General features: G+C 58.0%; 1 protein-coding gene across 3 annotated transcripts in view; it reads right to left on the bottom strand.

Annotated features, from left to right (window-relative positions):
• Window positions 1-22,879, bottom strand: part of OSBPL5 (oxysterol binding protein like 5) — a 75,832-nt gene extending 52,953 nt beyond the window's left edge. For 2 of the 3 annotated variants that reach the window (XM_087422456.1, XM_087422457.1), the window contains exon 1: window positions 13,907-14,128. The gene's annotated coding sequence lies outside the window, so the exon portion shown is untranslated. Of the gene's footprint in view, window positions 1-13,906; window positions 14,129-22,790 lie in introns of those variants that run through there. The other variant, XM_004441054.3, reaches the window with a different exon arrangement.
• Between the last annotated feature and the right edge of the window lie 2,737 nt (window positions 22,880-25,616).

Below are 25,616 nucleotides of genomic sequence, written 5' to 3'. Positions count from 1 at the left end.
GGGGCTTCACTGAGTCCTGAGGCTTTTCGAAGAAAACTAACAAGTTTCCTCCTCAGGGGCTGTGTGCACGTCCAGGGGCCGCTGTGATACACGACCACACATCCGGGGCTTAAAACCACAGGAATTGATTCTCTCACAGTCTGGAGGCCACAAGTCCAAAACCAAGATGTTGCAGGGCCGCACTCCCTCCAGAGGCTCTGAGGAGGGTCCTTTTGGCCTTTTCCTGCTTCTGGGGCTCCAGAGGTCCTTGGCTCATAGAAGCATCCCTTCTTCTATGGAGGGATCCCTGCCTCGTCCTCATGTGGCCTCCCCTGCAGCTCTGTCCCTCACTTCCCTCCCATTTCTCTCAGAAGTCACCGTATTAGGGTCCACGAGATGATCCAGGATGATCTCACACCAGGACCCTTCACTGAATCACACCTGCCAACCCCCAGTTCCAGGTAGGGTCATGTTCACGGGTTCTGGGGTGGGACCTGGACACATCTCTCAACCCACTGCCGGGACTTTCTGGGGCACCCAGCCCGATGGAGACCCATGGGATGGGCTGAGGGGGACTGCCCCATTCTCAGTGTTCCCCTTGCACACAAGACCCCACCCCCCACCCCACATTGCCTGGGCTTCCACCTGCAAAGTCCCCTCCTGCTCACTTGGATTGGGCCAACGACCCACTAGCTCCTCCCACTGCCCGACCACCCTCAGCAGAGCCACCTTTCACCCTGTCACCCCCGTGACTAACCTGCTCGGGCTCCATCCCCTGGGACCCTCCCCACCCCGCCCCTCCCCCATTGGCCCCCAGCAAGCACCCGGAGGTGTCAGCTATCTTGTCACAGTGGCCGGCCCTGCACCAGGTCCCAAGTGCCAGGCAGCTTCACGCATCCCTGCCCTGGTCTCCCAGATCCCTGGGCCAGCAGGGCCGCCCCATGCCCCACCCCCAGACCTGCACTCGCCCGCCCCAGCACTCGGCTCTGCGCCGCGGTCTGCCGCTCTGCGTCCAGGCTCCCCTCACGCACCCTGTGGTCCAGCCTGGGGGACACCCTATGGGCACACAGCCCTGCGCTGGCCCAGCTGAGAAGCAGGCCCTGAGGGTGGAAGGGGGGAGGGAGGGAGGGCAGTTTGTGAACGAGTCAAAACGTCAATCAAATGCGTCCTTTAAGCCAATGATCTGACTCCCGGAAATCACTGTCGGGGAATAAAATCCTGTGCTATTGATATTTGCGCAGAGATCCATGTGGGAGGACGTGCTGTGCAGTGCATTTACAGGGGTGAAAACAACCATTGCCAGGCAGGAGGTAGTAAGGAGGGAACGGCCGGGCGGGGAACGCCAACCGTGGCCGCGCAGAGGGCGATAGAGTCTCCGTCTAAACAGAAGGGAGCTCGGAAGATGCTCAGTGCAAACAGCAGGCTGCAACTCGGCGCGATTGTGGGGTCTTGTCAATGAAAATCCCAACGCCTGTGGGTGTGCAGGTCAGCGTGTGCGGCGAGGGGCCTTCTGCCTCCTCTGGGTCTCCACAGCGAGTGCGTGTCACCATCACTGTCGGAAAACGCACCCAGCAGAGCCGTCACCAGGCTGAAGACAAGTAGGAAGTGAGAGATGCTGGACCCCGAGGGAGGAGCAAAGGAGCTTTTTTGGGGGTCCTGGAGAGGATCTTGCAAGTGGCAGGTGGCCTGAGGGTGCCGGAGGACTGCAGAGAGACCTGGGGTCCCGCCCGCCTGGGCCCCAGTGCCCAGCCAGCACTCAGCAAGCAGTAGGTGCCAATGAAGGCTTCCTGCAGGGCCTGACCCACTGGGATGTGTATACATTAGGTGCTCAGGAACCAGACTGGGCCGAGTGAACAAGTGACCTCTTCTACCTTCAGAGCTGCTCCTTGGGTGGAACAGACCGGGGGACACTGGAACGGGGCACTGGTGGAGACAGAGGCTGGGGACTCACGCCCCAAAGGCCCACCCTGGTCTCCGCCAGGCAGGGAGGAAACAGAGCCTGGAGTGTCTCCTGGGCATCTTTTGGGAGGGTGGGCTTGACCCCACCGGGAGCTCCTCAAGGTCACGAGGGGTGTTCGTGGTGCGACCTTCCAGAAGCTTCCCTACTGCCTTCTGCCCTCCAAGGCTGGCACGAGGGTTCCTGTGTGAGGACGGTCATGGGACCCTGTCCTGGGGACCTTGCACACACCTGCGGGGGTACCCTGGGGGGCCCTCTGCCCCCTCCTGTGACGTGTGCTCTGCGGGCAGCGTCCCCCAGATGCCTCCCTGCTGGCAGGTATAGAGGCCGGTGACAAAGGACGGAAAAAACGGGGGTGAAGACCCAGGACGAGCACAGAGGGCTATTTTAAGCCGGTGTTCAGGCAGGTGAGATGCAGCGTGTTGGGGGTTGGCTCTGATGACAGCGGGGCGTGGAGGGGCCTCAGTTCACCGTCCTCTCTGCTTTTGTGTATATTTGACATTTTCCATGATGAAGAGTAGAAAAGGAGAGGCTTAAAGCCTTCTCTTAGAGGCTTAAAGCCTTCTCTTGAAGGCTTAAAGGGAGAATTCGTAAAAGCCTTAAAGCAAGAGAAGAAACCTCACATTAGAGTCCCGTCGCCCCCAAATAAGGCTCAGAGTTGAGAAGATCGAGAACAAACGAGGCGCCTGGAAGAACAGGGGAGGTGCCAGCTCTATTAGAGGCTTCTGACAGGAGAGGCAAGGGTGCACTCCGCGAGATGGGGAAGGTCAAAGATACAGGTGACCAAGAGCCGGGGTCAGCAGGAAGGGGAGCTGAGGGGCCACTGCCGAGGGGCCCAGTGGCCCGGCCTTGGTAGGCTGCAGCCTCCCAGGAGTGTAGACCCCCAACATCTGGGAACCCAGCCCAGCCTGGGCCCCCTGCCTGGCCCACTGCAGAGCCGCCTGCCGGACCCCCCAGCCCTGAGTCTTAGCATTAGGCCCTGTCAGAGGCTCCAGCCCTACGCTAACGGCTCTCCCGGCTGTCCAGGGTGTATGAGGTTCACAGCAGCCCCCTGCAGGTCAACAACGGCTCCCCGGAGGTCCCCGAGGCTGGGAACGTGGCAGAGGTCAGGAGCCCAGGCCCCCCGGTGCTGCCCTCGGCTCACCCTCTCAGAGACCACCTCTTCCAAGCGGACCACCCTGTGGGTGGCCTGGAGAGGGGCTGTGATGGTGAGCTTGGTGCAGGTGAGGCTTGCAGCACCCTGTGGTCGCTCCTCATTATCCTCTTGCCCCCCCATCATCATCATCACCCCAGAACTCTGCTCCTCGGCTCCCCCCACCCAGCAGGCTGCAGCCTGGCCGGTCCCCAAGCTCGGTGTCCTCGCAGGCCATGGGGACGGCTCCAGGTCAAACAGCGGTGGGCACTTTGACCCACTCTTGCCGGGTGTGTACGGCAGCCTCACTCAGGCTCCAAAGTTTACATCCTCTGCCCCCTCCAGGGAGGCAGCCCTGTCAACAAGAGGAGAAGTCGGGCGCTGCCCAGAGCCGACCGCCAGCGGGTTGCCCAAGCCCCCCGGCCCCTGCTCAGCACACGGCGGTGCCCCCAAGGCAAGGGCAGCCTCTGCTTCCTTTCCACCTCTTTGATCGTCAAAACCACCCACCTCTTGCTGACGTGTTAACAGCAGTCACTGCCCTGGCCAGGCGCCAGGCAGCTTGGGGCACAGGCTGGCCTGGTCACGGGGCACTGTGGAGTATGCTCTGAGTGCCAAGGGCTGGCACACGCCCGTGCGAGGTCCTGTACTCGCCCTTCCACCCCGAGCTCTCACCACCCCTTCCCCAGACACACCCCCCGAAGACACACACACACACACGTGCACACAGACACACACGCCCACGCAGCAGATCTGAACCCAGTCTGCTGCCATTCCCCCGTTAGTATTGCCCCTGCCTCCTGAGGGGGCACTGCTGCCGGGGTGTCAGCGCCCTGGGGTCTGGGCAGAAGGGGGCTGCAGGACTGGGGAGGGGTGTGCCCAGGACAGTGCCCACTGCAGTGAGGCCTTGCTCTCAGGAACCAGAGGCCCGAGGCCCCGGGGAAGGAGAGGCCCTTTTTTCTCTTTTCTTTTTCAGACGGCTCTTTCTAAAGAATGACTTTTGGTTCCCAGGTAAACACCGGTGATGCAATCGCAGCTCTGGTCCCCAGGCTCTCTCCGCAGGGCCCAGCATCACTGAGAGCCGCACCGGGAGCCCAGGACCCGGGAGGTGGGCATGCCCAACATGCCCAGGCCTGGCCGGCCACTTTAGCAGGACGCAGGGAGCCATGGACCAGGAGGGGCTCGGGTCCCAGGGGCAGGTCAGCAGCCAGGAGGCCGAGGATCATGGTCTTCTGCCCCATGGACGCCAGAGCCAGTGGCCTGTGCCCAGCGGGTGTGCGTGCTGTGAAAGTTCCCTGGACAAATGCTGGTCGGCGGGAGTCGGGACACATCCCCTGCTTGTGGGAGGAGGTCTCCCCAGCAGTCACACCAGTGCTCATTCCCAGCTCGGCCCAGACTGCCTGGGCACTGGGCGGCTCCTTGCCTCTCCGGAGGCCTCAACGATCTTGTCTATAAAATGAGGCAGCCCTCCCACCTACCCCACGCCCAGGGTCGCTGGGAAGACGAAGTAACGGCATCAGTGATGTCGCCCCCACGCTCCCAGAACAGCATCCCCCCTCCTTTCCACCACGCCGGTCAGCCAGAGCCCAGCTCTTAACCACCTCCCCCCCAGGAGTCACAGCAAGCTCCTGGCTGCTGCCCACTGGGGCCACTCTCTCCTGGGTGCAGCGGGTTGAACGGAGGCCCCCAAAAGATATGTCACATCCTAACCCCTGGGGCCTGTGAATGTGAACTTATTTGGAAATAGGGTCCTGCAGATGTGACCTAGAGAAGATGAGGCCACACTGGAGTCGGGTGGGCCCTGATCCAATGACTGTGTCCTTATAAGACAAAAAGCAGAGACACACGGGAAGAAGGCCATGTGATGACCGAGGCAGAGACTGGAGTGATGCGGCCACAAGCCAGGAATGCGTGGGGCCCCAGAAGCTGGAGGAGGCAGGAAGGACCCTCTCCTAGAGCCTCCGGAGGGAGCGTGGCCCTGCCACATCTCACTTTTGGACTTCTGGCCCCCAGAGCTGAGAGAGAATAAGTTTCTGTTGTTTGAAGTTACCCAGTCTGTGGTCCTCTGTTACGGCTGCCCTAGGACACACACACGCAGGTTCAGAGCTGGGAGCAGGAACGGCTGAACCAAAGGGGAGTGGGCACTCCCTTCCTCCGCCCCAAGGACGAGGCTGGAGGACCCTCAGCCACTGGGCACTACTGAGACTGGAGGAAAGCGACCGCTCTGCACAGCAGGCGGGAGAACTGGGCAGACTCTGACTAAAGCTGACCTGGTTGCTTCACTCGAATACAACCGTCTTCCCCATCCCCTGTCTGGAGCACGACGGAACCAACCCCCTCCTCTGTCCCCCCACGAGAAGCCAGGGGGCCGAGGGTGAAGCCTCACACACACACCCCTCCTGGCCCTGTGCAGCTGAGCTCACCATCCCGGCACGAATCCTCAGAGGATGGCCCACGACTCCACAGATGCCAGCCCGTCCCTTGTGGAGGGGTCTCCAGGCAACTCAGCACCACTATGCTGGACCCCCGGGCGGCGCCACCGCTGGGGGCACCTCCCAGTCTCCGAGCGCAGGTTCTCCGGCCCACTCCACCCGCTCCTGGAGACAAGCTGGCTCTCGAAGCCCCTGGAATTGGCCCTGAAGCCCTCTCTGCCTCCGGAGCCAGACTCCGAACATGCACATTGCCTGTTCCCCAAAATGCGGGTGACACCGGAGGATGCTGGGTGGCACAGGGTGGCGTTAATCATCATTGGTCTCAGAAAGTTCCTCTCTTTTAAATCCTCTTTCTAGCTTCCTGATTACGTCAAGGCGGAAAAGTCCGGGTCTTTATCGCGGCTCCATCACAGCTGATCTCTAGGTGGCGGAGGCAGCGCAGCCCGGGGCGCAGAGCTACAGTGACAACACCACCTGGTGAGGCAGAGCGACCCGTGGCTACAATGTAGCAGTGTTTCCTGATCCTGTGCATATCTTCAGAGTTACCTGCTTTTTATTACAAGTGATGATGACTTTTTAACTGCAGCAACATTTAAAGTTTCTTTTAGAAACAAATTTACTCAAGTAAAAATAAGTGAGTGGATTTAAAGACCCACGCTTTAAAGTAACGGTATAAGGGGTGCTGGACAGAGCAAGCCACAGAGGCAGTCTGCGAACGCCGGCAGCTCTCCTGAAAATGCCAGAAGCTGCTGAGAGTGTGGGGTCCCGTCTCGGCCAGGAGGCCCCTGTGCCCCCTTCAATTGACAGCAGGGACCAGGCCTCGGTTGCCACTGAGGTTGTCACCTCAGTGGTCAAGGCTGACCCCTTCCCGGGGTCCCACACAGAGCAGCTTCTTTTAAAAACTTCTTTTATACGAAATAAAATGTAAAAAATCAATCAACGTGATACACCACATCAACAAAACAAAGAATAAAAACCACATGGTCATCTCAATAGACGCAGAGAAGGCATTTGACAAGATACAACATCCATTTATGATAAAAACTCTCAACAAAATGGGAATAGCAGGAAAGTACCTCAACATAATAAAGGCTACTTATGACAAACCCACAGCCAACATCATACTCAACGGGGAAAGACTGAAAGCCATTCCTCTGAGAACAGGAACGAGGCAGGGCTGCCCACTCTCACCACTCCTGTTCAACATAGTACTGGAGGTTTTGGCCAGAGCAATTAGGCAAGAAAAAGGAATAAAAGGAATCCAAATAGGTAACGAAGAAGTGAAACTCTCACTATTTGCAGATGACATGATTTTATATATAGAAAACCCTAAAGAATCCATTGGAAAACTATTAGAAATAATCAACTACAGCAAAATTACAGGGTACAAAATCAATCTACAAAAATCAGTTGCATTTCTGTATGCTAATAACAAACTAACAGAAAGAGAGCTCAAAAAGATAATACCATTTACAATTGCATCAAAAAGAATAAAATACCTAGGAATAAATCTTACCAAGGAGGTGAAAGACCTATACAATGAGAACTACAAGACATTATTGAAAGAAATCCATGATGATGGGCCGGCCCTGTGGCTTGGTGGTTAAGTGCGCACACTGCGATGCTGGCGGCCCGGGTTCGGATCCCGGGTGTGCATCGAGGCACCACTTCTCTGTCCATCCTGAGGCCGAGTCCCACATACAGCAACTAGAAGGGTGTGCAGCTGTGACATACAACTATCTACTGGGGCTTTGGGGGCAAAAAATAAATAAAGTCTTAAAAAAAAAAAAAAAAAAAAAAGAAATCCATGATGACATAAAGAAATGGAAAGATATCCCATGCACGTGGATTGGAAGAATAAACAGAGTTAAAATGTCCATATTACCGAAAGCAATCTACAGATTCAATGCAATCCCAATCAGAATCCCAATGACATTCTTCACGGAAATAGAAAAAAGAATACTAAAATTCATATGGGGCAACAAAAGACCCCGAATAGCTAAAGAAATCCTAAGAAAAAAGAACAAAGCAGGAGGCATCACAATTCCTGACTTCAAAACATACTACAAAGCAATAGTAATGAAAACAGCATGGTATTGGTACAAAAACAGACACACAGATCAATGGAACAGAACTGAAAGCCCAGAAATAAAACCACACATATACGGACAGCTAATTTTCGACAAGGGAGTTAAGAACATACAATGGAGAAAAGAAAGTCTCTTCAATAAATGGTGTTGGGAAAACTGGACAGCCACATGCAAAAGAATGAAAGTGGACCATCTGCCCTCGCCATTCACAAAAATTAACTCAAAATGGATCAAAGACCTGAAGGTGAGACCTGAAACTATAAAACTCATAGAAGAAAATATAGGCAACACACTATTTGACATCGGTCATAAAGGCATCTTTTCGGATGGCATGCCTACCCAGACTAGGGAAACTAAAGAAAAAATAAACAAGTGTGACTTTATCAGAATAAAGAGCTTCTACAAGACAAACGAAACCAGAATCAAGATGAACAGACAACCCACCAGCTGGGAGAGAATATTTGCAAAACATACATCTGACAAGGGGTTGATCTCCATAATATATAAAGAACTCACACAACTGAACAACAAAAAAAACGAACAACCCGATCAAAAAATGGGCAGAGGAAATGAACAGACACTTCTCCAAAGAACATATACAGATGGCCAATAGGCACATGAAAAGATGCTCCACATCACTAATCATCAGGGAAATGCAAATCAAACAACACTAAGATATCATCTCACGCCCGTTAGAATGGCTATAATCACCAAGACGAAAAACAGCAAATGTTGGAGAGGATGTGGAGAAACAGGAACCCTCATACACAGCTGGTGGGAATGCAAACTGGTGCAGCCTCTATGGAAAATGGTATGGAGATTCCTCAAAGAATTAAAAATAGAGATGCCCTATGATCCAGCCATCCCGCTACTGGGAATCTATCCAACGAACCTGAAATCAACAATCCAAAGAGGCTTATGCACCCCTATGTTCATTGCAGCATTATTCACCATAGCCAAGAAGTGGAAGCAACCCAACTGTTCATCGACTGATGACTGGATCAAGAAGATGTGGTGTATATATACAATGGAATACTACTCAGCCATAAAAAAAAGACAAAATCGTCCCATTTGCAACAACATGGATGGGCCTGGAGGGTATTACGTTAAGTGAAGTAAGCCAGAAAGAGAGGCACAAACACTGTATGATCTCACTCATATGTGGAATATAAACCAACACATGGACAGAGAAAACTGTATTGTGGTTACCAGGGGCAGTGGGGGTGGGGGGTGGGGGGTGGGCACAAGGGGTGAAGGGAGACATATATATGCTGATGGACAAACAAAAATGTACAACCCCAAATTTCACAATGTTAAAAACTATTAAAACATCAATAAAAAAAAAACTTTTATATGAAATAAAATGTAAATATGGAAAACCATGGGGCTGGCCTGGTGGTGCAAGCGGTTAAGTGTGCGCGCTCTGCGGCGGCGGCCCGAAGTTCGCCGGTTCGGATCCTGGGCGTGCACTGACACACTGCTTGACGAGCCATGCTGTGGCGGCGTCCCATATAAAGTGGAAGAAGATGGGCACGGCTGTTAGCCCAGGGCCAGTCTTCCTCAGCAAAAAAAGAGGACGATTGGCAGATGTTAGCTCAGGGCTGATCTTCCTCACACACACACACACAAAAGAAAACCACACAGACATCCATGTAATGAGCTCTTCTAGACAAACACTCTGTAATCACCACCCAGGTCGAAACCCAAGCTGTCCAGCTGCCCCCCAAGCCCTTGGGGGCGAGTCCGAGTCACAACCGCTTGTCCTCCCAGACGAACCGGCCGGCCCCATCCTCACTCCCTTCTCCTTCATGCTGTCGTCATCCACGTCGTCCCTGGGGTCCAGCCTGGAGTCCTGCCCACTTGGAAATGTCTGCCCTGTCTCTCCACCTGCGGTCCCCCTCCTTTGCTTCCTTTCCCTTCCTTTCCCTCACAATCTATCTGAAGCACGCTCTGATCTGCGAGGGGCCTCTGGACTGGCTGCTCGCTGGCTGGCCGGGGGGGCGAAGCCTGGACTGTCCCTAAGACCAGGTTCCACACCTGAAATGGCACTGCCAGGCGCCTGGTGGCTTGTCCTGAGCCACAGGGCAGATGCCTGCGCGGCACCCTGGAGGTCTGGGCTCCCGTGGGCGCTCCATACCCGCTGGCTGTTGCTGCCTGAGGAGCCCTACTGGACTCTGAACCAGAACGCCGAACTCAGCCAAGAACGCAGAAAGAACGAAGCCTCTAAGTAGGCAAATCTAGCATCATAAAACGCCCCCATTAACGCTCCTGCTCACGATTACTGACAAACCTCAGGCCCTCCTTCAGAACCTGCTCACTCGTGGTTTGCACACATTTCTAACAACCTTAGTCATCTGGTTTCCTAGAGGAGAGTGGACTAGAAGCAGAAATGAGTTCTTTAAGAAAAGGAAATAACTGACAACCCCTCCAAAAAGAAGTTTAAGAAAAGCAGTCTGGGCCATTTAGTACAGGGACAAATAGCCCTGCAGAGGGCAGCGTCCCCCCCGGCCGCCCCAGCAGCATCACCAGGTGGAGACCACTGGTGAGCTGTTCCGGTCCCGGCCCCGTCACGTGCTGGTGGGTGACTCTGGGCAGGTTGCTTCCCCTCTCGGAGCCTCAGTGTCCCCATCTTACAGATGGGGATGATACTAGGACCTACGGCTCAGGGTTGTTTTAAGAGTTAAAGGAGATAAGTCACTAAAAAAGCCTTCAATAAAATGTTAATAATTATTACAATTAATCGTTGTAATGACCCAAGTCACCAGAAAAAGGATTAAATTATTTCTCATTTATACTCTAAGGTTGCAAGGCATTGTGCGTGTAATGCATCTTGGAAAGATTTCCAATGAACACAATAATGTTCTAAAAGTCTGGTGCTTAGCGGGGTAAGCTGCCCTCGTCAGGGAAAGCCCCCTGTGGCCTGAAGGAGTAGGTCCCCGAGGGCCACATGTCCCACGGGGTTATTTCTGCTCTGCAGGCAGACTGGGGCCAGATGGGAAGTGATGAATGGCCACGTTGAGGGGAACAGGCTCATGGAGATAAACAGCATGTTCCTTGTGCTTTCGAGATTTAAAAATAAACCAAAAAGCAGACACAGTTTAAAAATAATGAACGGGGCAGAGGACAGTCATTTGCTGTGTGTCTTCCTCCCGTCATTTGCTAAACCGCAGTGTAAAGACCAACTGCCAGCCCGGGCTGCAGCTCCAGGGGACGGGGGGAGCATGGGCTGGTGGGGGCCGCCCCTGCGGGGCTGGTGGTCCCAAGTAGGGGAAGCTCCTGAGGGACCCACTTGGCTGCGCTGAGGGTAATGGACAGATGTCCAGTCTGGCTGCGTGGAAAAAGTCTTTTTTCCCTTTTTTGCACATTTGGGGTTCTCAGGAGGGCTCCGGATGGCAGAGGCTCCGTATACAAAAGCCAGCTTGTCAGGACTCCTGGCATCGCCTCCCCTTCCTACAGTGCGCTCCGGGCTGCTTCAACAGCGTCTGAGTCTGCTCTGGACAGCTAAGGACCTCCTCCTCCTCCTCCTCCTCCTCCTGAGTACGGGGTGGAGGTCTCCACGGGCCCCACCCCGCCTGGCAAGGATGGCACACAGTGGGTACCCACCAGGTCTGGTAACAGGGAGGGGCAGGGGACCCTGGGGGAAGACCCCCCAGCTGGCATTCTAGAACGCAGAGCAGGAGGGCAGACCTTGGTGGGCTCTGAGGACTCAGTGCACAGTAGCGGGCACAGAAGGTCTGTGAGCATCAGAACCAGCCGCCCACTGGGGCAACGTCCCCTTTCTCCACCTAGCCTGAAGGAAAGCCACCTTCGGCATCCAAGGGCCACTGCAGAGGGGGTATTTGCTGGACTGGACCAGAGAGCAATGGTGACAGGGAAGCGAATCCAGGCCTGGGATGCTGGGCTGAGAGGGGATGGCCCTGGAGGCAGATGGCCAGCAAACAGCAGGACATGATGTCTGAAGGCTGGCTGACCCTACAAGCGCTGGACGACTTGCCTGAGTGGACTTCTGCTCACAGGGGGAGCTCAGACCAAGGGGAGCGAGACGGTGGTTCTGTGCATGTGAATCATGACATGTGTGGGCCTGTAAGGTTCCATCCCGGGTCCTGGTGTCAGAAATGCTGGCTGAGCCAAGGCGCCCAGGCGGATATAAAACTGTTAAGATTCAGGGATGGAAATCTGAAAAGGTTTCCATGCATTCGTGGGTACCAAAGACTCTGATCACATCAAAACCTTATTCCCTGCAACTGTTTGGTCCTCACTAGAAATAAAAACAGAATCACAGCCCAGGAATCTACTGATGAGCCTTCCCGCTGTGCTGGAGGCCTGTGGTCAGTCTGGTCGCTCATTCCCCACTGTGACGGGCTGAACTGTGTCCCCCAAATTCATATACTGAAGTCCTAACCCCCAGTTCTAACCCTCAGAATGTGACTATATTTGGAGATGGGGTCTTTCAAGAGGTAATTAAGTTAAAATGAGGTCATTAGGGTGGGCCCTAATCCAGTGTGACTGGTGTCCTTATAAGAGGAGGAGATCAGGACACAGACACGCACAGAGGGACGACCATGTGAGGACACAGGGCGAAGACGGTGATCTACACGCCCAGGAGAGAGGCCTCAGGAGGAACCAGCCCTGTTCACGCCTGGATCTTGGATGTGCAGCCTCTAGGACTGGAGACAGTAAATGTCATTTAAGCCACCCGGTCTGTGATACGTGTTATGGCCGCCCGAGCTGACTGACACACCCACACAACCAGGCCTCCCGGAGGGGGACAGGTCAGCACCAAGCACCTTTGGGAGAAGGGGACACCTGCCTCGCCACACTCAGATGACTGGGGGAGACGAGGCCCCTCTCTCAGGACAGACGCCCGGCACAGGGGTTCAAATCCTGCCTGGGCCACGTCCCAGCTGGAGCTGGTGACTGTGGACGCTCCCGGCGTGGCCTCGAGGCCCCAGCGGGGCCGGCGCACCCACCTCATCAATGGCGCTTTGCACTCGTGCCCCGGGGGACCAGACAGGCAGGGCAGCAGCTCTGCCTCCACATCACAACCGTGTGGAAACACCGCGCTCGGGACGTGGCCGCCATATGCCCCTCCGGGTCCCACCTCTGGCAAGGCGGCCACGTGTGTCTTCAACCTGCGGCCTCTGTGCCGTAACCAGCTCCTGGCACAACCTGCAGAACCATCCGCCGGACCCCGCCCTCCCTGGACCCTTGTCTCAGGTTCAGCCTATTCTTTCCAGCTTTATTGAGGTATAATTACAAATAAAACCATGAGACATTTAAAGTGTCCATCATCATGACTTGATATACTAAGTACGCATCGTGAAAGGACTCTCCCCATCGAGTTAATTAACACATCCGTCACCTCACATATTTATCTTTTTTTTTTTGGTGAGAACATGTAACTTCTGCTCTCTTAGCATATTTCAATTATACAACACAGTGGCACTGACTAGAGTGACCACGGTACAGGTGTTTTTGTTTTAAATTAACAAAATGTGCTGGTCACTGAGGCCCCCGGGGACACCGGCATAACCTCTGTATGGCATTCCCCGTGGGAGCAGCTGCTCACGGCAGCCTGGAAGACCCCTCCCTCCAGCAGGATGCTGGAGCCCAGGATCTTCCCGGAGGACAGACGGCAGGTGGACCTCCAAGGCCAGGAGAGTCAATGCACTTGACTCATCTCGACCCCAGACAGCACCACGAGCCCAGGACCCTAGCACTGCCAGGAGACACAGCCCCTGCCCACCGCCCCAGGGCCCAGGTCCTGGGAAGAGCCCCCGGGGCACGAAGCTCTGTTACGTAAGCCCCCAGCTCACTGTGGTCCTTCTCCCCCATCTGCTCGAGGGGAAAGCCCGACTTTCCCCCCATGTGGGCTGGGGCACCAACTGCACCATTTGGCCACATCCGCTGGGCTGCTGAGGTGCGCACCCTCGGACCCTGAGACCCCACTCCAGGCCAACGCCCCAGAGGAGCTCCCGCCCACGGGCCCCAGGAGACCCAGACACACCACGGGCTCCAGGGATAAGACGGAAGGGAAACAACCTGAACGTCCCTCCACAGAAGAGAAATAAATTGCAACATATTTATATAAAGTGAGGAAAACGAAGGAGGAATACTCACTTGTAACGGCACAGCTCCAAAGAAGTTGCAAAAGGCTACGTGGCGGTATTTTTGCAACTTCTCTGTAACTCCAAAATTATGCGAAATAAGAAAGGACACGCAGGGAACATTAGCAGTCATGTAACATTTGTAATGAAGCCAAAGGAGCCTGCATTTGTTTGTGGATTCATCCATATATAGTAAAAGCATAAAAACATGCCTGGGAACGTCACTCTGGAAATCTTCCGGGAAGGAGGGCGACTGGAGGCTGGGGGGGCGGACAGGGGCTCGTGCTGGAACTTGCAGCTCTTATACCTAAAGCAGAGAGAGCCAGGTGTTGCGACCTTGATAACGTGGGGATTAGTTCTGTTCTTCTGTATGGTTCCTGTGTTTAAATCTTTCACGACCATGAATCAAAGTTTTAACTAGCCATAAGCAGAGAGTCCGTCCCTGCTCGAAGAGCTGGACGGCTTGACAGAGCCTAAGCTGGACGGAGGGCCAGTGATCTAGCACTCCCTGTGGGCTGGCTCTGCAATCCACACACATCCTCTCGTCTCAGAGGCTGGCATGGCGATGGCCCGTTTCACAGATGGGCAAACCGAGGCCTGGAGCTTAAGAGCCTTGCCCAAGGCCCGGTGGCTAATGAAGTGTCAGAGTGGGGAGGATTCCCACCCAGTTTTTGGACCGTTGTGCCCACATTCTAATCACCACGTGACTCGGTATCCCTGCAGTCAGGCGGGTCACTCCCCGGAACCCCCATGGGAAGTCGGGAGCACCTTTACAGGGGGCGTTTACAGAACGGCTGGCCCACCTTGGGCCTGGAAAGCCGGTTCCCCGTCCTGCTCCAGGACCACAGGAAGCACCCGGCTTCACGAGCTCGAGAGATCCGCCTGCCTCTGCGTAAAACAAAACACTCAAACCAAACAAAGAGAAGCCGCGGCTCACTGACTGGCCAGGACAAGTGACTTGTCCCCAGCAAGTGGGGGGGAGGAGCCGGCTTCACGGGGAGAAAGGCGGAGAGGAGTGAGGCAGACTCTGCAAGTCACCCTGAAGAGACTGCTGGCAGGGGCTAAGCTCCCCAGACCTCTGGTATTCCCTGTTCGCCTGCTGAGGGCCGGCTCCCCGTGGGTGCTCAGCCAGCGCACCAGACGGAGCCAGAGGAAGGGCTTTCCAGGCAGGGAATGGCATGTGCTAAGGCAGAGAGGTGCAGGCGACCACGAAAAGCCAGGGTGGCTCCACCCCGAGAGTCACGTCAGAGTAAGCGCCAGAAACCTGGGAGAGCAGAACAGAGGGCAGGGGTCCTGCCCCAGGACGGACACTTGCTCCCTCTGATCCAATGAAGGAAAAGCCAGCCAGCCTGCCCGGCTCTCGGCAGCTGGAGGGTCTGCACTGGAAGGGTCTGCACTGGCTGCACAGAGGGCAGGGCAGTGAAGGTGGGGACCCCAGCGGCCGGTGGGCCTCAGGCCTGGAGCACAGACCCTTAGCAGCTCATGTCAGCAACACACTCGGTCCAAGTATGAGACTGGCCCTGGGAGGGAATACCTCTGTCCCCCTCTCCCTGGGAGCCTCCATGAGCCTGCCTGCAGGACCAGGAAGGATGCCCCACAGTGGCCATTTGGATGGACCAGCAGCCAGGCCCGTTCCCAATGGGCCTCGCTCTTAGGATTGCTCATTGGGGCTGAATTCTTTGTTTCCGGGTCATGTGTCATCTTCCTGCACACCCCAAACTCTCCCAGCCTTGTGGAACCAAGCGCTGGGTCTCTTCCTGGTAGCCTCACCCTGCCCTTCCGGGACCTGATCTTCTGGGCGGGCTGCTGGGGTTCAGAGGCGGCATGGAGGCCTCAGAGCAGGGGCCACCTGTGCTCTCTGCAGGAGCCCAGAACGGAAACCCAGCACCTCTCTGCCTGTGGGTGGGCTGGAGTGGACGAGGGCTCTCTTCACGGTGGGCTGCTCTCTCCCTCTGCTGGAGGAGAAAGGGGTCAAGGATGCCACGAGGCAGCACAAGGTCCTACACAGGGCTCATGCTGGGCAGGCCCACGCTGGGTCTGGAAAGCCCGCTCCTCTCCTGCTCCAGGACCACAGGGAGGCAGGGCTAAGGCTGCACCTGCTGCCAGACACCAGGTGGGCAGGGAGTCAGCGGGCGTCAGCGACACTAAGGAAACTTCTCCGGTCGTGTGTGGGTGCTGAGAGAGGGAGCAAGGAAAAGGGAGAGAGATTTCCAATCACTCAAACTTTAAAAAATGAGTGGAAACTTTTTTCCGTATAAAACTTGACGTGTACGTCCAGGACATTAAGCAGTGAAGGGCAGGTGCTGGGCCCCGAGTCCTCCGGAGAGCCCGGCCTCAGCGGTGAGTGGGGGCTCTGGATGTCCACCATTCTCTCCAAGCTCCTGCCCCGGCCTTGCCCACCGGATGGGGGTGGGAACGTGGTACAGGGACCAGGGAGCCTTAAGGATGGGGAAACTGAGTCCCAGTGAGGGCAGCACAATGACGCTGCCATTCTTGGGCCCAGCTTCCTCCCCTCTCCAACGGGAGATGGGTAGACCCTGTGAGTCCCAGGGCTGACCACCCTCAGCCTTCAGCCTGTTCGGCTGGGCTGCCCAGGGGAGGGGAGGCAGGAGGGCGCAGGTGAGAGGCTGCACACGCTCTGAAGCCAGAGGACAAAACCTAAGGCCTGTGGCTCTGCCGGGCCCTTTCTATGGGTCAGTTTTCACCCAGGAGACAGGGCACATCCTAAAGTCAGCAGGGGGCTGGGGGAGAAGCTCTCAGGCCTGGGATGGGGGGGTCCTCACTACACCTGTGGCTAAGGCCCAGCCCCCTCCCCTCCCAGCACCCCCGAGGCCCTACTGTGTGCCCCGCCTTGGCGGTCTGGTTCCTCACTCACAGGAGCTATGCCAGAGGCACCAACACACAGCTGAGGCTCACCCGACGCGTGTGTGTGAGACCATCTCATGACTTCTCAGGGACTGCTGTGGGCCTGGATTCGCAGGGAAACGGAGGTTTAGGAGGGAGAGAAACTGCTGGCCCCAGTGCCTGGGTTAAGAATCCCTGAGCCATGTTCCTGGGCCAAACCCACCATGCTCCCTGACTCCATCAGTCCCTCAGAGGTTGGCCCAGCCTCTCCCCCGTCCTACAGCGCCGGGGCTGCACCAGGGCACGGGGGCCTGGGTCAGCCACCTCTCTGCCCAGCTCAGCCCAGGCTCAGCCGGCAGAGGGGGCTGGCAGGGACGCAGGACTCCTGTCCAGGATCAGGGTCACCCAGGAGAGCCCATCCCAATCCTCTGGGGGATGGCTGAGTGCTGCTAACCCAGAGACCTCAAAGGGCCTCATTCAAGGGCCACTGCAGAGATGGGGGAACAGGACTCTGAGTGGGCAGGGCTCTGTCCACGCCATCCCTGGCCATGGTTCTCAGTGTCCCACACCCCAGACGGCCACTCTGGCCTTTAGGTTCCAACTGGGAGGTGTGAGGCCCCACCCACCAGTCTCCCAGGGTTGGGGTGAGGAACCCACAACCCCATGGCCCATAGGAGGACCAGGCTGCCAAGGGCCCCCAGACCCCTGGGCGTCCTGCAGGCCTCCCCTCCCCCACGTCCACAAAACCCACGCCCGCTCCCAGCCCAGTGAGAGCAGAACGCTCCTCCCTCAGTCCTCTGGAGGCCGCAAAGGCATAAAAACACACACTCCCCAGACACGTCAATAAACAATGACAAAAGGCCTCCTCCCTGGGCTCTCTGACCCCGGAATGTTATCCGGGTTCCCCTGGTGATGACTCCTGTCCTCAGCGTCTGTGGGTCCTGCCCTCCTCTGCCCGAATTCTGCCGGATTGGGGTGACTCCTGCCTGGGGGTAGGAAGAGGATGAGGGTCGTCCTATAGGGCAGGATCAAGTCTTCCTGTCCCGGCTGCTCCGTGCGCCCCCTGGTCACCCCTCTGGCCCCCTCCCTCCGGCCTCCAGGGGAAGGGGCTCTCCCAGGAGAAAGGAGGCGGGCCAACAGCCACTAGGAGCCGCCCCTGCAACCTGAGCGCGGCAGGAGACCGTCTGCGTGGCCGGCCCTTTAAGCGACTCTGTGCCGCACTGACCCCAATAGGCGGGCATCCACATCCCGCCTCCGCCAGCGCAGCCCAGAGACCAGCCGCGCAGCCGCGGGCCCTTTAACGGACTCTCTGCCGTATTCACCCCAATAGGCGGGCACATCCAGGCCCCGCCCCTCCCAGGGCGTCTCCGCGCTCCCTCCCTGGCGACAAGCGCCCTTGCCTGCGTGGAGGCGGCTGAGAACGGTCCGTGGCAGTGGCGGAGACAGCGAGGGAAGGGACAAAGGCGCCGCCCCTGCCTGCTGGCCTGCGAGGACCGGGCGGCCTGGCCCATCCCGCAGGCCATCCCTCCCTCTGCCTTCCTGGGGACTTGCCTGTCTCAGAGGGCAGAGCTGGCCTACACCCCGTATCCAAACTCCCCTGGCCCTAGACAAGGGAAAGTGACCCTGGCTGGTCACAAGGGGCGGCCTGGCCAGCGGCCTGTGGGATGGGGTATCCCCCAGTCCCCTCCTCGTGTTCTCATTAGGCCTGTAAAAATCCGTATCAACAGTTGGGGGACCTCACCTTCTCCTTCAGCCCTCCATCCCCCAGGGGTCAGAGGGGCCCGGGGTGGGGGGTGGGGGGGTGTTAGTCCAATCCATTCGCAAACAAAATACTAGGCATTCCTCCCAGGAAAGCCACTCTGCCCATTCCATTTCTAGTTCAGGAATGACAGGACCCCTGGGAAGGGTGGCAAGCTGGGTCTTCGCATCCGAGGATGGAAGGAATGCACTGGTGGGTCTCCTGCCTGTGGATGCTGGTGGAGCAGGGAGACTGGGGGTGGGAGATGCGGGATGCGGCATCCCGTCTCAAGCCACTGGCTTCCCTGGGTGAAGGCAATTCTGCAGCTTCACATGAGCACAGAGCACCTACTGTTTGTTCGGCCCTGGGAACAGAGCCCTGAACAGACATTCAGGCAACAAGTGAATGATGACCACATGTGCTAATGGCGCCCACCGTGGGCCTGGCTCTCGGCTCTCGGCCAGCTGCTTCCTCCATATTCAATCATGCAAGTAAACAAACACAGAGAAATAATTTCAGATACAGATCAATGCTCCTAAGAAAACAAAACACAGCCACCTTAGAATGGGCACCTTCGGCAGCTGCAGAGGGTCTCCTGGAGAAGTGACATCTCACTTGAGATCTGAAGTAGCACCCTGGGCAGAGGGTACATGTGTGCAAAGGCCCTGGGGTAAGGAAAGCCGGGCCTAGGGCTGGAGGCCTGTGAGCATGAGCGAGGAGGTGGGGAAAGCGACAGAGGCAGGCAGAGACCAGGGCGCCCAGGGCCTTGTGGGGCATGGAAGGAGTCTGGGCTCATTCTGAGGTCAGTGTGAACCATGAAGGACGCTAAGGGGGTAAGTGATGTGATGTGGTTTATGTTTTTAAAGATCATGCTGGCTGCAGGCTGGAGAAGGACTGGAGTAGGCAAGAGTGGAGAGCCAGTTGGATGGCTAGTGTGGCCCTCCAGGAAGGGCGGGTGGCAGCTGGAGGAGAGCAGAGGCCAGGTCTGGAAAGAAGAGTGGATGTGGGGTAGGCGTGGGAGGCTAAGCAGAGCACTGGCTCTGAGATTTGCAACAAAGGCCCCGTGGGTATCCTGGATCCCCCAGAGCTGGCCAACCAGGTCACGTCCTAAGCGGTGGGGCTGTCTCGCTGGCTCGATGACCTAGATAACCTTGGCGATTCTCTGATGGCCCTCCGCCTCCCCAGGGACCTGGCTGGATGGTTCCAATGCCCCTCCTGATGGTCACTGAGCCCTCCCCGCTCCCCCCCCGAATCCCACGTGTCTCTGATCCTGGTTGCAGGGGGAGATTTCCTCCTTGGGGGTCCCTGAGGCACTTCCAGGCTGCCCCCCATCTTGGTCCTGCAACATTCCTTTTTTTTTTTTTTGTGAGGAAGATCAGCCCTGAGCTAACATCCATGCTAATCCTCCTCTTTTTGCTGAGGAAGACCGGCTCTGAGCTAACATCTATTGCCAATCCTCCTCCTTTTTTTTCCCCCCAAAGCCCCAGTAGATAGTTGTATGTCATAGCTGCACATCCTTCTAGTTGCTGTATGTGGGACGCGGCCTCAGCATGGCTGGAGAAGCGGTGTGTCGGTGCGCGCCTGGGATCCGAAGCCGGGCCGCCAGCAGCGGAGCGCGCGCACTTAACCGCTAAGCCATGGGGCCGGCCCCTGCAGAATTCCTTACCGTGGGCGGCTTATTCCCCAGCTACCTCGCCAGACAAGGAACTCTAAGCTGGGGTCACTGTGGTGTGTGCCCCGCACCAGGCCCATCCCAAGCCTTGGCTTTCAATCGGGAGGTCCTGAGCACAGCTGGTGCCCACTCCCCTCAGCGTAGACGCCAGCACAAGCCAACATCACACCCACGTGCACACATTCCCAGGGGTCCTGGCTCGGAACCCCGTGATGGTGGGAGAACAACACGATCCAAAGTCCAAGTTCTCTGTACTGACCGCACTCCCACCCCGGGAGAAGGTCCACTACCTGCTCACACGTCTCCCCAACGAGCAGCAGTGTGGTGACGGTCCCGAGCCAGCTGAGGCCGGCCGCTCCCTCAGAGAGCTCACCCTCTGCTGTAAGTCCTCTTTCCTCGACCTGCAGGTCCGGTAGGTCATGGGGCAGATCTGGCACTGAGAGCAATACTGTTCCTTGGTGACGGCCGTGAGTGGCATGAGGACCTCCCAGGGCAGCACCGTCCTTCTGCACTGCCCAGTGTCTGGCCCCAACACCCGAAAGGGCCCATCGGGCCCCCCTGCTACCCCGGTGAGCAGCCAGGCAGTTCCACCCACCTGACCCGTGGACCCCACAGTGAGAACTGACCGCTCCCTTCAGGTGAAAACGACTGGGATCCTGGTGGCACACGCTGTGCACCCCTGTGACCTGGTTCTCTACAGCCCCCTGTCCTGGGGGCCGAGCTTCAAGAGCGTCAGGCTCCCCCGTATGACCATGAGCTGGGTCTGGGCTGTTTCTCAGCAGCTCTGCACAGCACATCTGTCCCTTGAACAACAAATGCGAATGGGGCGGGGCAAGTTTCTACCACCTCGGGTGAGTTCTCCTCCACCTGTATCTGTGTGTGTGCACACGCGCGTGCGCGCTGGCTTAACCACAGAATCAACAGAAAGCATAGGTCCCCAAAACACAGCTGCCAGAGACCCAACAGTCCTCAAACCCCTGGTTTGTCATGGAGCTTTTCTTCTCTCCCCCAAGCTTAGCATGTCGGATTACTATCACACTCAGGAAGCTTCCAGGAAGAGAGATTTCAGGAGAGAAATTGATCCTGGATATTCTAGCACAGTAAATACCATCCTGGGGGGACAGGGCTGCCTTTGGTGTTCTGTAAAGAGCCAGGAGCAGACCTTCGAAGACTTAACCCGTTCATGGCCCAACTCAGGCCCAGGAAGGAGGACCTTCTGTTTGGCAGCCAAGAGGCACTGTCCTGGGCTCCACATCTGCACAGCAGCCTCCCCAAGACGAGGCCCAGGACTGGGGTCGGAGGCCCCTGTCTCGGCTCATCTGCTTTGTCATCTTTTCTAAACACAGCCTGGCCAGGCAGACCAGACAGACGCCCTCAGTGCCTGCCTCCCTGGCGCCCCAGGCCCTGCCCCACACATGGGTAGGCAGACGGTAAGGGCTGCAGATCTGGAGCCTGAAGCCTGAGGGGAGCGTCGGATGCCCCTGAATTGCCTGCTGCCTGCAAAGCCTGTCAAGTTCAAGGAGCAGCTAGGCCCCCCCCGGGTGAAAACACTGCTGACACACCTCTCAGCCCACTATTGTTGAGGGCGGGGTTTCTGCTGCCTGGGACCTGGATCCACCCAGGGCCGCACACAGATCCAAGGGTGGACGCGTCCAATCTGAAGGCTGTGCATATGGCATATGTCCCCTGGCTGTGAAGCCCTGCGCCTGCCCCTGGCCAGGGGGCAGTCCCTGGGGGTATGATCACAGAGGTCTGCCTGTCAAAGGCACCTTGAAGGGGCTCAGGCAGACAGACAGACGCACATATAAATTATGTGTGTAGACACAGCAGCAAGTTAGTTAAACCCCAAGATGGCAAAAGAGAGGAAATCCCACCAGCTGCTCCAGCAAGGCCTGGCCTGGCAGGGCCCAAGGATGGGTGAGGGGCTGGAGGGACCATCCACACCCCCCAGAGCCACTCAAAATCTAACTCCAGCTGGCTTTTGACAGCACACAGCCCAGCGATGAGGGAGGGGCGGGGGCGGTGCTCAGGGAGTCCAGGCTGGCAGGTGGCCCCTGGGGGCTGCTGATGGCCCCTCTCATCCCAACCATCCCCCAACCCTCAGGAATCCCCAAGCGCACAAGACCCTCCTGTAGACTCATGTCCCCAGAACAATTCCTGGGGCTCCATATCTTTCGGGGATCAGTGGCCTAGAGATGCAGGCTGTGGGGGGTGGATGAGGGCAAGGATCCTCCCCTCAGCCCAGGCAGCCCCTCACTCTGTGGACCCAGACAGAGTCACCCTCAGAACCCAGCCCAGAGCTGGGATGCCAGACACCGATCCCAGACCCGGATCCAGACGCAGCACCCACCCTGCTGCACGCCCCGCCCCTTCTAGACCCCCAGGGTCGTCTGAGCTGGGGGCACAGACCGGTTACTGGAGGCAGCTGGACCCAGCCACTCTCGCTCCAGGTCCCTGCTCCTTCAAGCCGCACCAAGTGGGGAGCCTGGCTGCGCCCACTGCTCCCCACACCAGGGCCTCACCCGCACCCCAACCCGCCCGCGCCTGGGACTGTCCCTGCGCCACCCCGAGGCTCCCGGGCACGACGGGGCAGGATGGGGCTCCCCAAAGCCGACCACTGTCGGGGTCCGCGGGGCTGCGCCCAGTCCCTAAGGTCCGGGGGCGTGCGGTGCGGGGGCCGCCCCCGATCCCCGCAGCTGGCCGCCGGCGGCCCACTGGCCGCTCCGGGCCCTTTCGGCCGCAGTCCCTCCGGCCCCCTGCCCAGGTTCCTCCAGGCCCCTCTCCGCCCCCTCCCCGCCCCCTCTCCAGGACCCCTCCCCGCCCGCCGCGCTCCTGCTCCTACCGTGCGGCGATCTCGGCGCCCCGGCCCGGCCGGGCGCGCGGGGGCTCAGCTGGCGGCGCGGCCCGGCTGCAGGAAATGCCAGAAGACTGATCCAACCGCGTTAGCGGAGGGAGGGAGCGGGCAGGCGGGAGGAGGGAGGAGCGGGGGAAGGGAGGAGGGAGGACGGAGGGAGGAGGGCACGGCGGCCGCAAAACCCGGGCGGGATCCACCGCGCTGGAGCGGGCGCACCGGGACCCCAGTCTCTGCCTGGCGTTGGGCCTTTCCTCGCCCCCCTCTCCCTGGCGCACTCTGGGGCTCACGCGCACCCCGGCCTGGACACTGCTCCAAAAATGGGCAGGAGGCTGGGCGAGATGGGTGGTGTTGAGTGGGGTCAGCTTGGGGGCGGTTCTCACATTTAGGGGTGCAGGAGAGTGCTGTGGTCACAGATGCGTGCATGCCTCCAGCCCACCCTAGCCAGAGTGCCGGGTGCTTCCTCTCCCTGTCTGAACCCAGGAAACTGTCACCATTTCTCCCCCAGTCACAGAAGCCACCAGAACACAAGAGGATGCCAGAAATCTGAGCCCTTTGTCCTCGTCCTACATGTGTGCTAAAAAGGACCCCTCGACCCCTCGACACACTTTCTCAGGACTTTTGCTACAAGTCCACCCCCTGTCCATTACCTCCTGTGTGTCCCCCTCATCCCTTCTGCCCGCCAGGGAGTTTTTCAGACCTGCACGACCGCTTGCACAGAAGAGGCATTCTGATTCCTCTAAACCACCCCAGACAGGAGCTGAGGAGGGAACAGGTGGCCCTGGCCCCTCGCCTGTCAGCCCTAGAGTGGTGTGAGCTCCTGGCTGGCCCCAAGGCCCCGGGAGCACCTCTTAGGCCTCCGTCTTTAGACCCTGCCGGGCCCTCCTCTAGCATCTGTCCCCAGAGGCCAGACAAGCGGGGAGCTGGTCCCACTCCCAGGCACCCCCAGACCAGGTAGACATGTGAGGGCGAGCACATGGGGCCTCTTTTCCAAACAGAACTTCTCAGTCCGTGGGGGACGGGACTGACTCTCAACAGAGTCGCTGCCTCCCTCCTGCTGTCTGGAGCTGCTGGCCGGCTAGTGCATTTCCATGTTTTCCCTTTATGTTGGGTGGAGAGTGCCTCGAGGGCAGCCCCTAAGCCTGGTGGGCAGGGGGATGCCAAGACCAGCAGGCTGGGCTGTCGGGGCAGCTGCCAGGTGAGGCCTTTCTGGCCCCTGCCATTGGAGCGAGTCCTCTTGGGGAGCCGTGTGCTGGAGTGCCTACCTTGGCTCTGCCCCCAACCAGCCAGGTGGGTGGCCTCGGCCACATCCCTTCCCCTTAGCCTCAGCATCGTGCCCACCCCTTTAGGCCAGGTAGTGGCTCCCCCTGGGGCACAGAAGCACCAGCCTCCCCTGTTTATCAGAGGGGGCCATGGGGTAAGGGGGGCTGCAGCCTGCTCCCAGCTCATCCCCAGGACTAGCCCGTCCCGCCCCATAGTCACCTTGCGAGGCCTGTGGATGCAGAAGTGCTTGGACAAGATGCTCGTGGCCATGATGGTCCTGCTCCGCGAGGCCTGGGGCAGGTGGCGGCTGCCTCTTCAGGCAGGGTCTGCGCAGCTCGGGGCGGCGGAGACTAGCCAGCACTGCTCTCCCGGGCCTCGCACAAAGGCTGCCAGGAGCCTGGCAAATTGCTGGTTGCCAGGGCCAATCCACAGGGGACTGAGGAAGAAAACAGCCCTGTCCCCTAGGGCAGAGGTCTCAGGGCCCAAGGTAGGGGACGTTTGCAGTCACTGCTGAGGCAGACTGTCTGGGGCCAGCTTGATTTCATGAAATGACACTGAGAGGGCAGAGGTCAAAGGGGCACCTGACCAGGGGTAGTGGTGGGTGGGAAGGGCCCAGAGGATGATAGGGGTGGCGGTGGGAATGTGGGGTCCAGACGAGGCTCGACTCAGTCACTGAGGTGGGCCACCAGATGGCCTCACGGGACACGAGGAACATGCCACCTGCACTAGGTGTCAGGTGCCCTGTCCAGCTGCACAGCCGGCACCAGACTTTTCCAGAAAGCCCCCCTTCCAGCTTCTTGCTTGGGTTTGGACAGGCAGCGTGATGAAAGGGGCCTTGGCTTCCCCACCTGTCAGGTGGCAGCAGTGTGTGCATGGCGGTCAGCTGGGAAGGAGAGTGTGAAAAGGCTCGTGGATGGGCCGAACAGCGAGCTGACTGCACCAGCTGTGGGGACACACGCGGTGGGTGTAACCGCCTGTGAGTTGGCGGGGCTGGGGCAAGTTCATGCAACTCAGGCCTCGGTTTCCTCATCTGTAAAGGGACGAAAGCAGCTTCACCCCCTGAGCTGCTGCGAGTCCCCAGTGAGTACGCAGACATCAAGTGCCAGCTGTGGAGCGAACCCGGGGGAAGAAACGGCTTGCACTGTCTCTGAAGAGCAGCCGCTGGCTTCTTACTCCGTTCTGCATTTACGATAATCCAGACAGATCTGTCTGTGAGAAGTAAGATTTTTTAAAGCACCTTTGCAAGCGTGGAGGACTTGGCTGTTGAGCAGGCAGGTTACAATTTAAGGTCAGGACTGTTCCAATCCCAGTCCGGAGAGCGGGGGATCTCAGCGGAGGGCGATTTTGTGTGCCTTCTGTGTTGACGCTGGGCAGTGTCTGGGGACATCCTTGGTTGTCATAACTGGGTGTGCTGCTGGCTTCTAGTGGGTGGAGGCCGGGGACGCAGGACGGCCCCCACAACAGGAATGATCCGGCCCCAAAGTCAACAGTGCCGAGGCTGAGAAACTCTGATCTAGAACATTCTAGAATGAATACACTTTTGACTGTTGGAAT

The sequence above is a fragment of the Ceratotherium simum genome, chromosome 34 (genome assembly GCF_057802395.1).
Source record: "Ceratotherium simum simum isolate JZ-2026a chromosome 34, ASM5780239v1, whole genome shotgun sequence".
NCBI lineage: Eukaryota > Metazoa > Chordata > Mammalia > Perissodactyla > Rhinocerotidae > Ceratotherium > Ceratotherium simum.
This window is presented reverse-complemented; position numbering and strand designations above follow the sequence as displayed.